The sequence below is a fragment of the Bubalus kerabau genome, chromosome 11 (genome assembly GCF_029407905.1).
Source record: "Bubalus kerabau isolate K-KA32 ecotype Philippines breed swamp buffalo chromosome 11, PCC_UOA_SB_1v2, whole genome shotgun sequence".
Taxonomy (NCBI): Eukaryota; Metazoa; Chordata; class Mammalia; order Artiodactyla; family Bovidae; genus Bubalus; species Bubalus kerabau.
In genome coordinates, this window is record NC_073634.1 from 55,230,544 (window position 1) to 55,243,486 (window position 12,943).

Consider the following 12,943-nt stretch of genomic DNA (forward strand, 5'->3'; position numbering starts at 1 on the left):
TTGAGAAACAAACCAGTCCAGTCTACTTGATATTTTTAAGTAAACCATCATTATCAATGATCAAAGTGAGGAAAGTGCCTCTGTTAGTGTATATTGAGATAATAGCATTGTGCTGCTGCTACTGTTGCTAAATCGCTTCAGTCGTGTCCGACTCTGTGTGACCCCATAGATGGCAACCCACCAGGCTCCCCCATCCCTGGGATTCTCCAGGCAAGAACACTGGAGTGGGTTGCCGTTTCCTTCTCCAATGCATGAAAGTGAAAAGTGAAAGGGAAGTCGCTCAGTCGTGTCCGACTCCTAGCGACCCCATGGACTGCAGCCTACCAGGCTCCTCCATCCATGAGATTTTCTAGGCAAGAGTATTGGAGTGGGGTGCCATTGCCTTCTCCAAATAGCATTGTATTTTTCCTTAAATGAATTACATTTGATTACGTTGTCAAATCAGGACTCACATGATCAATATGGGTGATCACATTTACCTGTAATGACTTTCAGACTTTTCACCACTAACCTCTCACAATGAATGGAAACTTTTTCAGTCTTCTCATTACCCAGTTAAATCATATGTTTCTCTAGAGAGTCATTATTAAGGCAGTGTTTGCCTTTCTTTTCATAACCTTCACATATGAAATTATGAAACATAGCGAGGGCAGCTGCGACAGCACACAAGCGTGGTGTAGAGGAGCTACCCCATGTCCGAGGCCAGGGGCAGAAGCCGGGAGGACCCCATGCCCAAGGGGCGGTGGCCAAGAGGAGTTACCCCACATCCAAAGTCAGGGGCGGCCACCGAGAGTGACAGGCTGCAACAGCACAGCAGCAGCCGAGAGGAGGTACCCCATGTCAGAGGTCAGGGGCGGCGGCCGGGAGGAGCCTCCCCATGCCTGAGGACAGGGGCGGCGGCTGGGAGGAGCTACCCTACGTCCAAGGAGCAGTGGTCTCCAGGCACAGAAGGGCTTAGAGGAGCTATTCCACGGTCAAGGTCAGGAGGGGCAGCGGTGAGGAGATACCGGTCATCCAAGGTAAGGAGCAGTGGCTGTGCTTTGCTAGAGCAGCCATGAAGAGATACCCCATGTCCAAGGTGAGAGAAACCCAAGTAAGATGGTAGGTGTTGCAAGAGGGCATCAGAGGACAGACATACTGAAACCATAATCACAGAAAACTACTCAATCTAATCACACTAGGACCACAGCTTTGTCAAACTCAGTGAAACTAAGCCATGCCTGTGGGGCCACCCCAGATGGGCAGGTCATGGTGGAGATGTCTGACAGAATGTGGTCCACTGGAGAAGGGAATGGCAAACCACTGAAGTATTCTTGCCTTGAAAACCCCATGAACAGTATGAAAAGGCAAAATGATAGGATACTGAAAGGGGAACTCCCCAGGTCAGTATGTGCCCAGTATGCTCCTGGAGATCAGTGGAGAAATAACTCCAGAAAGAATGAAGGGATAGAGCCAAAGCAAAAACAATATCCAGTTGTGGATGTGACTGGTGAAAGAAGCAAGGTCCTATGCTGTAAAGAGTAATATTGGATAGGAACCTGGAATGTCATGTCCATGAATCAAGGCAAATTGGAAGTGGTCAAACAGGAGATAGCAAGAATGAATATAAACATTCTAGAAATCAGCGAACTAAAATGGACTGGAATGGGTGAATTTAACTCAGATGATAATTATATCTACTACTGCGGGCAGGAATCCCTTAGAAGAAATGGAGTAGCCATCGTGGGCAACAAAAGAGTCCATACTTGGATGCAGTCTCAAAAATGACAGAAAGATCTCTGTTCATTTCCAAGGCAAACCATTTAATATCAGAGTAATCCAAGTCTATGCCCCAACCAGTAATGCTGTATAAGCTGAAGTTGAATGGTTCTATGAAGACCTACAAGACCTTTTAGAACTAACACCCAAAAAAGATGTCCTTTTCATTATAGGGGACTGGAATGCAAAAGTAGGAAGTCAAGAAACACTTGGAGTAACAGGCAAATTTGGCCTTGGAATACGGAATGAAGCAGGGCAAAGACTAATAGAGTTTTGCCAAGAAAATGAACTGGTCATAACAAACACCCTCTTCCAACAACACAGGAGAAGACTCTACACATGGACATCACAGATGGTTGACACCAAAATCAGATTGATTATATTCTTTGCAGACAAAGATGGAGAAGCTCTATACAGTCAACAAAAACAAAACCAGGAGCTGACTGTGGCTCAGATCATGAACTTCTTATTGCCAAATTCAGACTTAAATTGAAGAAAGCAGGGAAAACCACTAGACCATTCAGTTATGACCTAAATCAAATCCCTTATGATTATACAGTGAAAGTGAGAAATAGATTTAAGGGCCTAGATCTGATAGATAGAGTGCCTGATGAACTATGGAATGAGGTTCCTGACATTGTACAGGAGACAGGAATCAAGACTATCCCCATGGAAAAGAAATGCAAAAAAGCAAAATGGCTGTCTGGGGAGGCCTTAAAAATACCTAGGAAAAGAAGAGAAGTGAAAAGAAAAGGAGAAAAGGAAAGATAAAAGCATCTGGATGCAGAGTTCCAAAGAATAGCAAGAAGATATAAGAAAGCCTTCCTCAGTGATCAATGCAAAGAAATAGAGGAAAACAACAGAATGGGAAAGACTAGAAATCTCTTCAAGAAAATTAAAGATACCAAGGGAATATTTCATGCAAAGATGGGCTCAATAAAGGATAGAAATGGTCTGGACCTAACAGAAGCAGTAAACTGTGGAAAATTCTGAAAGAGATGGGAGTACCAGACTACCTGACCTGCCTCTTGAGAAACCTATATGCAGGTCAGGAAGCAACAGTTAAAACTGGACATGGAACAATGACTGGTTCCAAATAGGAAAAGGAGTAAGTCAAGGCTGTATATTGTCACCCTGTTTATTTAACTTATATGCAGAGTACATCATGAGAAACGCTGGGCTGGAAGAAGCACAAGCTGGAATCAAGATTGCCAGGAGAAATATCAATAACCTCAGATATGCAGATGACACCACCCTTATGGCAGAACGTGAAGATGAACTAAAAAGCATCTCGATGAAAGTGAAAGAGGAAAAAAAAAAAAAAGAAAATTAAAGAGGAGAGTGAAAAAGTTGGCTTAAAACTCAACATTCAGAAAACTAAGATCATGGCATCACTTCATGGGAAATAAATGGGGAAACAGTGGAAACAGTGTCAGGCTTTATTTTTCTGGGCTCCAAAATCACTGCAGATGCTGACTGCAGCCATGAAATTAAAAGATGCTTACTCCTTGGAAGGAAAGTTATAACCAAACCAGATAGCATATTGAAAAGCAGAGACATTACTTTGCCAACAAAAGTCCGTCTAGTCAAGACTATGGTTTTTCCAGTGGTCATGTATGGATATGAGAGTTAGACTGTGAAGAAAGCTGAGTGCCGAAGATTGGAATAGACTCTGATGCTGGGAGGGATTGGGGGCAGGAGGAGAAGGGGACGACAGAGGATGAAATGGCTGGATGGCATTACTGACTCGATGGACGTGAGTTTGAATCTGAGTGAACTCCAGGAGTTGGTGATGGACAGGGAGGCCTGGCGTGCTGCAGTTCATGGGGTCACAAAGAGTTGGACACGACTGAGCAACTGAACTGAATTAAACTGAACTGAACTGTGGAGAGTATTATCTTTAATGAAAAATCCTGTTATCAAGTACAAGTTTGTTCTACTCAGCACAGGACAGGCTAATAAGTCAGGAGAAGAGGTGTTTGGGCAAGGAATAATTACTTTGTTTGGAAAGCTGTGACTCCAAGAAGATGGCTAACTAACATCCTAGAGAATGGTCTTACTAAGTCTAGATCCTAGTTTCTTTTATAGCAAGAAGAGCAGGGAGATGGGGAGGTAAACTTGAAAAAAAAAAAAAAAACAAGCAAACAAAAAGATCATAAACTGTGACAAATATCTCCTGTTTTAGGTCAGACTTCAGAAAGGGATGTATTAATTTCTTTCCTGCAGTCATTCACAGGTGGACTGGGTCAGGATATTTCCTAAGGGGTGAACATAGATATTTTAGTTTTACCTTAAGGTGTGAGGGGCTGGGAGATGGCCATTATATATACTTTAAGCGTTTGGGATTCGCTATTAGCTCAGTCAGTAAAGAAGCTGCCTGCATTGCAGGAGACTGGGGTTACATTCCGGTGTGGGAAAGATCTCCTCGAGAAGGAAATGGGAACCCACTCCAGTATTCTTGCCTGAAGAATCCCATGGACAGAGGAGCCCGGTGGGCTAAGGTCCATGGGGTTGCAAAATTCAGGAAACGACCAACCACCACCAAGTTATTGGCAATATCCCTTTAGTGATTCAGATCAGATCAGTCCCTCAGTCGTGTCCAACTCCTTGCGACCCCATGAATTGCAGCACGCCAGGCCTCCCTGTCCATCACCAACTCCCAGAGTTCACTGAGACTCACGTCCATCGAGTCAGTGATGCCATCCAGCCATCTCATCCTCTGTCGTCCCCTTCTCCTCCTGTCCCCAATCCCTCCCAGCATCAGAGTCTTTTCCAATGAGTCAACTCTTCACATGAGGTAGGCAAAGTAATGGAGTTTCAGCTTTAGCATCATTCCTTCCAAAGAAATCCCAGGCTGATCTCCTTCAGAATGGGCTGGTTGGATCTCCTTGCAGTCCAAGGGACTCTCAAGAGTCTTCTCCAACACCACACTTCAAAAGCATCAATTCTTCAGCGCTCAGCCTTCTTCACAGTCCAACTCTCACATCCATACGTGACCACAGGAAAAACCATAGCCTTGACTAGACGAACCTTTGTTGGCAAAGTAATGTCTCTGCTTTTGAATATGCTATCTAGGTTGTCATAAGTTTCCTTCCAAGGAGTAAGCGTCTTTTAATTTCATGGCTGCAGTTAGCATCTGCAGTGATTTTGGAGCCCAGAAAAATAAAGTCTGACACTGTTTCCACGGTTTCCCCATCTATTTCCCATGAGGTAGTGGGACCGGATGCCATGATCTTCCTTTTCTGAATGTTGAGCTTTAAGCCAACTTTTTCACTCTCCATTTTCACTTTCGTCAAGAGGCTTTTGAGTTCCTCTTCACTTTGTGCCATAAGGTTGGTGTCATCTGCATATCTGAGGTTATTGATAGTTCTCCCGGCAATCTTGATTCCAGCTTGTGTTTCTTCCAGTCCAGCGTTTCTCATGATGTACTCTGCATATAAATGAAATAAACAGGGTGACAATATACAGCCTTGACTTACTTCTTGTCCTATTTGGAACCATTCTGCTGTTCCATGTCCAGCTCTAACTGCTGCTTCCTGACCTGCATACAACTTTCTCAAGAGGCAGATCAGGTGGTCTGGTATTCCCATCTCTTGAAGAATTTTCCACAGTTTCTTGTGATCCACACAGTCAAAGGCTTTGGCATAGTCAAGAAAGCAGAAATAGATGTTTTTCTGGAACTCTCTTGCTTTTTCTATGATCCAGCGGATGTTGGCAATTTGCTCTCTGGTTCCTCTGCCTTTTCTAAAACCAGCTTGAACATCAGGAAGTTCACAGTTCACATATTGCTGAAGCCTGGCTTGGATAATTTTGAGCATTATTTTACTAGCATGTGAGATGAGTGCAATTTTGTGGTAGTTTGAGCATTCTTTGGCATTGCCTTTCTTTGGGATTGGAATGAAAACTGACCTTTTCCAGTCCTGTGGCCACTGCTGAGTTTTCCAAATTTGCTGGCATATTGAGTGCAGAACTTTTACCACATCGTCTTTCAGGATTTGGAATAGCTCAACTGGAATTCCATCACCTCCACTAGCTTTGTTCCTAGTGATGCTTTCTAAGGCCCACTTGACTTCACATTCCAAGATGTCTGGCTCTAGGTCAGTGATTACACCATCGTGATTATCTGGGTTGTGAAGATCTTTTTTGTACAGCTCTTCTGTGTATTCTTGCCATCTCTTCTTAATATCTTCTGCTTCTGTTAGGTCCATAACATTTTTGTCCTTTATCGAGCTCATCTTTGCATGAAATGTTCCTTTGGTATCTCTGATTTTCTTGAATAGATCCCTAGTCTTTCTCATTCTGTTGTTTTCCTCTATTTCTTTGCATTGATCGCTGTGGAAGGCTTTCTTATCTCTTCTTGCTATTCTTTGGAACTCGGCATTCAGATGTTTATATCTTTCCTTTTCTCCTTTGCTTTTCACTTCTCTTCTTTTCACAGCTATTTGTAAGACCTCCCCGGAGAGCCATTTTGCCTTTTTTCATTTCTTTTCTATAGGAATGGTCTTGATCCCTGTCTCCTGTACAATGTCACGAACCTCATTCCATAGTTCATCAGGCACTCTATCTATCAGATCTAGGCCCTTAAATCTATTTCTCACTTCCACTGTATAATCATAAGGATTTATTTTAGGTAATACCTGAATGGTCTAGTGGTTTTCCCTACTTTATTCAGTTTAAATCTGAAATTGGCAATAAAGAGTTCATCGTCTGAGCCACAGTCAGCTCCTGGTCTTGTTTTTGCTGACTGTATAGAGCTTCTCCATCTTTGGCTGCAAAGAATATAATCAATCTGATTTTGGTGTTGACCATCTGGTGATGTCCATGTATAGAGTCTTCTCTTGTGTTGTTGGAAGTGGGTGTTTGTTATGACTAGTGCATTTTCTTCTTGCAGCAAAAGCAATAGAATACAAGGTTAAATTAAAGAAACAGATTCAATGTGGTGTCAGATTCTCTTCCCTATTAAAATATTAAAGAAATATTGAGTTAACAGAAAGAGAGGGGTAAAGAAATAGAGAGGTAGATTGAGAATAAGATTCCATGGAAATTACCACCTTGTCCCTCAGAACTTTGATTCTTTCTCACATTGTCAAAAATGTATGAGTCACTGTATTTGTCCTTTGAAAAATTTGTAGGGGATATCTGCCTCAATTGATTTTTCATTATTTGATAGAAAGATGTTTAATCTGTCAAAAAAAACTTTTCTGAACTCATATTAATTTTGAGAATGCTGCATAAATATATGTAGTTTTTCAGTTGTATTTCTTCAGTTCACACAGAAAATTAGTGAATACCCTCCTCTACGGAGGAGACATTTTGTTAATTTTCATTTCCTCCTTGAATATGTCTCCAAGGTCTTGCTGACAGTTTAGAAAGACTAATCTCTATTTGACAGCATTGCATAATGCATGACAAAATAAAACACGCTTAGTTTCTGAATTTGTTACTGGGAAAAGCCAATTATGATTCCAAGTTAGATCTGTTTCTTTAATTTTAACCTTTGCTTCCCATTGCTTTTGTTAACTAAAAGGATTTTGTTTTACATAATTGTCTCCCTCACAGGACCCTGTCCCTCTGCCTGAATACTAAACCAAAGTGCCCCTGTTCAGGACCCTGTCCACCTGTAGGTTGCTACAGGAAGGAAGAAATTAACACATCTCCTTCTGAGGCTTGTTCATCTAGAAGATATTTACAAGATTAATGGCTAACTTTACCTGTATTTCCTCCCCCTTCACTCTGTGTTCTATAAAAGAACCTGACATTCAGACAAAATTAGATCATTATTTTGAAACATTAGTCTGCCATCTTCTTGGTCAGCTGGCTTTCCAAATAAAGTCATATTCATTGCTTCAATACCTATTATCTCCGATTTATTGGCCTGTGGTGAGGACAGCAGAGTGAACTTGGACTTGGTAGTGAATTTCATAAACTAAAAAAAATAAAAGAAATAAAAGAAGATGAATAAAATAAAAATAAGAAAGTAAAACAGTCATTACAATATCATCTCATTTTCTATAATCTCATTATCTCCCACTCAAATTCAAAGGTGAAGATTAGGAAACTAACCTGTGAAAAATAATTTTTTAGGGATGTTTCATCTACCATATTTCTATTTGTATGCATATGTATGCATTTGTTTGAATCTTTTGAAGAGAAGAAAATAAGTAATGAGAAAAAAAAATTGAACACATTTAAAGTATCTCATTTTTATCAGTGATTCTCTTATATTCACATGGTCACATCTTTGAAATAAAACTATATTATTTTTACATTAACTGAGCATCCATTCTAGATTCAGGGATTCTAGACTGACAGTAAATTTATTGAAATGCCAAAGTGTTAAATAATATCCATTTCCAAATTCACCTCACTCTCAAGTGTTCAAGCATCCCTTTAGAAATGAGACACAGTATAGGTTTAGGAAATATTCATAGGCAGACTGTCTCTAAGGTGGTGGTGTGGGGAGGGCATTTACCCCAGACAAGGTATCTGTCTCTTCTCTACCCACTGTCCTCAGATCTCATCACTCTTACTTCTTCCCATATACATACCAGTACAATCAGAAATGGGCAAATAATCTAAGGTGTCTATGAATGAATCATATTTTAGCCAAACCACAGGCTCATATGTTCCTCAGAAGTAGCAAAGAACTTTCTGTTTGGGGGCTCTCTTGGGGATAAGCAAACTTGTGAAAAACTAGAACTCTGAAATGACATTGCATTTGACTTTTTACGTGGATAGCTAAGTTTAAATAATCTCACAGGTTCACATGTAGACATTCAGGACAGAAGAAACACATAACTAGGCTGCATAGATTTCCTGAACCCAGCGCACATGAGACATTAACATGACAAAAAGGAAGTAAAGAGATCCTAAGGTAAAAGTAATGACGTACACATACACAAAAAAAGTCTAACATGATCTTATACAATAAAGTAGAACATTAGCATGTCAAAATATCAGCGTTGAAATAAGAGAACATGAAATACATTATAAAATTGAATATTTAAAGTTATTAAAGGAATAATGATAGATTGGAGGCTATGGAAAAAAATGGAAAAAATGGGGAAAAAAAGAGTAAAATGTTACTTTTAGAAAGAAACATTCAATTACTGAAAAAGATTTAAAGAAAAAATAAATTAACATGATAATTAGCAGGCTAGATGTTATTGACATAATGTATAAATTTTGAGATAGATCTGAAAATAGTACTAAAATTAAGCTGGAGAAATATATGTATGGAAAATAGAAAAGATAGAAGACATAATAAGAGTATATAAATATAATATAGGAGATCAAGGTAAAGAAAATAAGTGCAATGGGAAACCACCACCCAGCCCCTAGTGATAATGGACAAGAAATATTTAGCACTGAATAAAGACAAGTCCTAAAGGAATGAAAATCAAACTGACCCTTGATCTGTTTTAACAGTAATAAAAGCCATAATTACCTAAAATATCTTCAAAAAGCAAAGGAAATATCTCTACATTTAGAATTGTATATTCAGCTAAATGTTCATAAAAGGGTGAAAACAATATGAGGAATTATTTTCAACAAGCAATGTAACTATTAATGAAATTTAACCCACAAATATCATCAACAGAGGGAATAACAAAGATATAACTAAAAATTAAATTTTGAAAGGAAAAATGAGGCATAAGAAGTTAATAGTAATCAAAAAGGCTGGGACATTGTAGACTAAATATCTTACAAATATTTTGCCAATTAGACCTCAGTAAAGCTGAAAATTATTAAAAGCAGAGGGTAACAATAATAAAAACAATAATAACAATAATAAAAACAACAATAAAAACACAGGTAAACGTTTCATAAACCCAGATAACTACTGATTAAAATTATGAAAGAAAGAGGAAATAAAATATTATACCATAAAATAATAATAGCTAATATACACAGTACTTAAAGTGTTTCAAATTACTTTACATGCACTAGTGCACTTAATCTTTATAATGACCAACTGTAACAGATACTTACCATTTTGCCATATTTTACACATGATGGAACTATAGCATGTCAATTTTGTATTTGTCTAGTAAGTAATTGATTTGAGACTTGCTATCTGGCAATCTGTCTTAAGAGACTTCACTTAACTACTAGAATCTATTGCCTCTCCAAAAACATTAAAGATGGAAAGTAGTAAAAGGACTTGAATTCTTACATTCTTAGACTTTTTGGTAAAATAATAGAGATACAGATTAAAATGTACATGTTAAAATATATGATAAGTGCAATAAAATATATTGAATGTGTAATTTAAGAAAATAATAAAATATGGGAAACAGTCAATTCACTACTACTTAGGAAAAAAGGAATAAAACATGGTTACAATAATAATAATATATGGTTGTATATATAAGTCAGAAAATACAACAGGGCAAAACTTTAAATCATAGCAATTTATTCATTTATTTAATGTATATGTTAGAATCTAACATGTATCAGAAAATTTTCTAGACTAGGAAATAATTCTATGATAAAAAGGACAAAAATCCCTTGTTTCACAGAGCATACTTTTAGCAATCACAATAAATGTTAATCTTTCCAATTATTCAGCTAAAATTTTTTTCACAAACGTTCTAAGAGTGAAAAAATCCAGTTACCTGATGCTCACACAAAACACCTAACAGAGAAAAATATAAAAAGGTTAAATGTTAAAAAATTAAAGTACATCAAGAAAAAGCTAATCAAAAACAATGAACTTCCCTGGTTGTCCAGTGGCTGGGAATCTGCATGTCAATGCAGGAGACATGGGTTTGGTACTTGGTGGTCCAGGAAGATCCCACATGCCACATGCCACAGAGCAACTAAACCTACATGCTACAACTACTGAAGCTCTCTTTAGAACCCAAGGACCACAGTTGCTGAAGCTGAGAAGCCTTGAGCTCATGCTCCACAAGAGAAGCCACCACAATGAGAAGCCTTAGCAGTATAACTAGAGAGTAGCCCTTGCTCCCTTCAACTAGAGAAAGCACACGTGAAGCAACAAAGACCTACCACAGCCATAAATAAATAAATTAAATTAAATTAAAGAAAAGTTATGTAGCAGTATTAAAACCAAACTAAATACACTAAAGGCCAAAAGGCCTTATTTGAAATAACAAAATTCATTTCACAATGTTATAATGAACAAATTACTGGAACAAAAATAAAAGAATGAAAATTATAGCCCCAAATATAGGCTAATAAAGTGTGAAGCAACATTTTTAAAATAAAGATTGCACAAAAACCTCCAGAGATTCTTATAGAACTTCATTCAGAAAGGGTCAAAAAAGAAAGAGAGGAAATGAAGGAAAGAAGGAAGGAGTAAAGGGAGAAGAGGGAAAAAAAGAAGGAAATACATAAAAATTTAACAACAATTAGCAAATTTGATACAGTGCAAGCACTTTATATGTAAACAGTTAACTAATGTACTTTGACTTAGAAGTATAAAATAAAATCACTTTATTTGGTTTTTCACCTATAATGCAGGAGACTCAGGTGATGTGAGTTTGATCCCTGGGTTGGGAAGATCCCCTGGAGGAAATGGCAACTCATCCAGTATTCTTGCCTGGAAAATCCTATGAAGAGAGAAACCTGGTGTGCTATAGCCCATAGGTTCACAAAGAGTCAGATACGACTGAGCACACACATTTTTTTTTTCTTTAATTTTGCAGTTGTTATCATTTCTCATTATTCTAGAGGCTTATTGAGGTCTCTAGTGTAGCTGGGGCTGGAATTATCTAATCTTCCTTACTCACATGTTTGGTGGTTGATACTGACTGGAGATGACAAATGGAACATCTGCATATGCTTCACCTGGGATTCCTCACACTATAGAGACCAAATTCTTACATGCATAAGAATCTCAAGAGAACAAGACAAAGGGAAGGAATATTTCCTTTTATTACCCAAACTCAGAAGTCATATAGTCACACACAGTCTTTCTACTCAGTAGAAGTATGCTGTGATATTAACCTATAGTCAAAAAGAGAGCTACTAGAATCTATATCTTGACAGGGGAAATGTCATAGAATTTCAGAATATGTTTAAAACTCCTGGTAAACAGACTTGTGTTTACTGGAGGTGGACATGAGGAAAGGGGGAATTGGATTAAGTTGATCAAAAGGCAACAACCTCCAGTTATGAGATAAATAAGAATTAGTGATGTGATGTACAATATGATTAATATAATTTACACTGCCTAAAGTTACCAGACCACCTGACTTGCCTCTTGAGAAATTTGTATGCAGGTCAGGAAGCAACAGTTAGAACTGGACATGGAACAACAGACTGGTTCCAAATAGGAAAAGGAGTATGTCAAGGCTGTATATTGTCACCCTGCTTATTTAACTTTTTTGCAGAGTACATCATGAGAAACGCTGGGCTGGAAGAAGCCCAAGCTGGAATCAAGATTGCTGGGAGAAATATCAAGAACCTCAGATATGCAGATGACACCACCCTTATGGCAGAAAGTGAAGAGGAACTAAAAAGCCTCTTGATGAAAGTCAAAGTGGAGAGTGAAAAAGTTGGCTTAAAATTCAACATTCAGCAAACGAAGATCATAGCATCTGGTCCCATCATTTCATGGGAAATAGATGGGGAAACAGTGGAAACGGTGTCAGACTTTATTTTTGGGGCTCCAAAATCACTGCAGATGGTGACTGCAGCCATGAAATTAAAAGATGCTTTGTCCTTGGAAGAAAAGTTATGACCAACCTAGACACATATTCAAAAGCAGAGACATTACTTTGCCAACAAAGGTCCATCTAGTCAACGCTATGGTTTTTCCTGTGGTCATGTATGGATATGAGAGTTGGACTGTGAAGGAAGCTGAGCGCCAAAGAATGATGTTTTTGCACTGTGGTGTTGGAGAAGACTCTTGAGAGTCCCTTGGACTGCAAGGAGATCCAACCAGTCCATTCTGAAGGAGATCAGCCCTGGGATTTCTTTGGAAGGAATGATGCTGAAGCTCAAACTCTAGTACTTTCGCCACCTCATGTGAAGATTTGACTCATTGGAAAAGACTCTGATGCTGGGAGGGATTGGGAGCAGGAGGAGAAGGGGACGACAGAGGATGAGATGGCTGGATGGTATCACTGACTCAATGGACTGGAGTCTGAGTGAACTCTGGGAGTTCGTGATGGACAGGCAGGTCTGGCATGCTGTGATTCATGGATTAGCAAAGAGT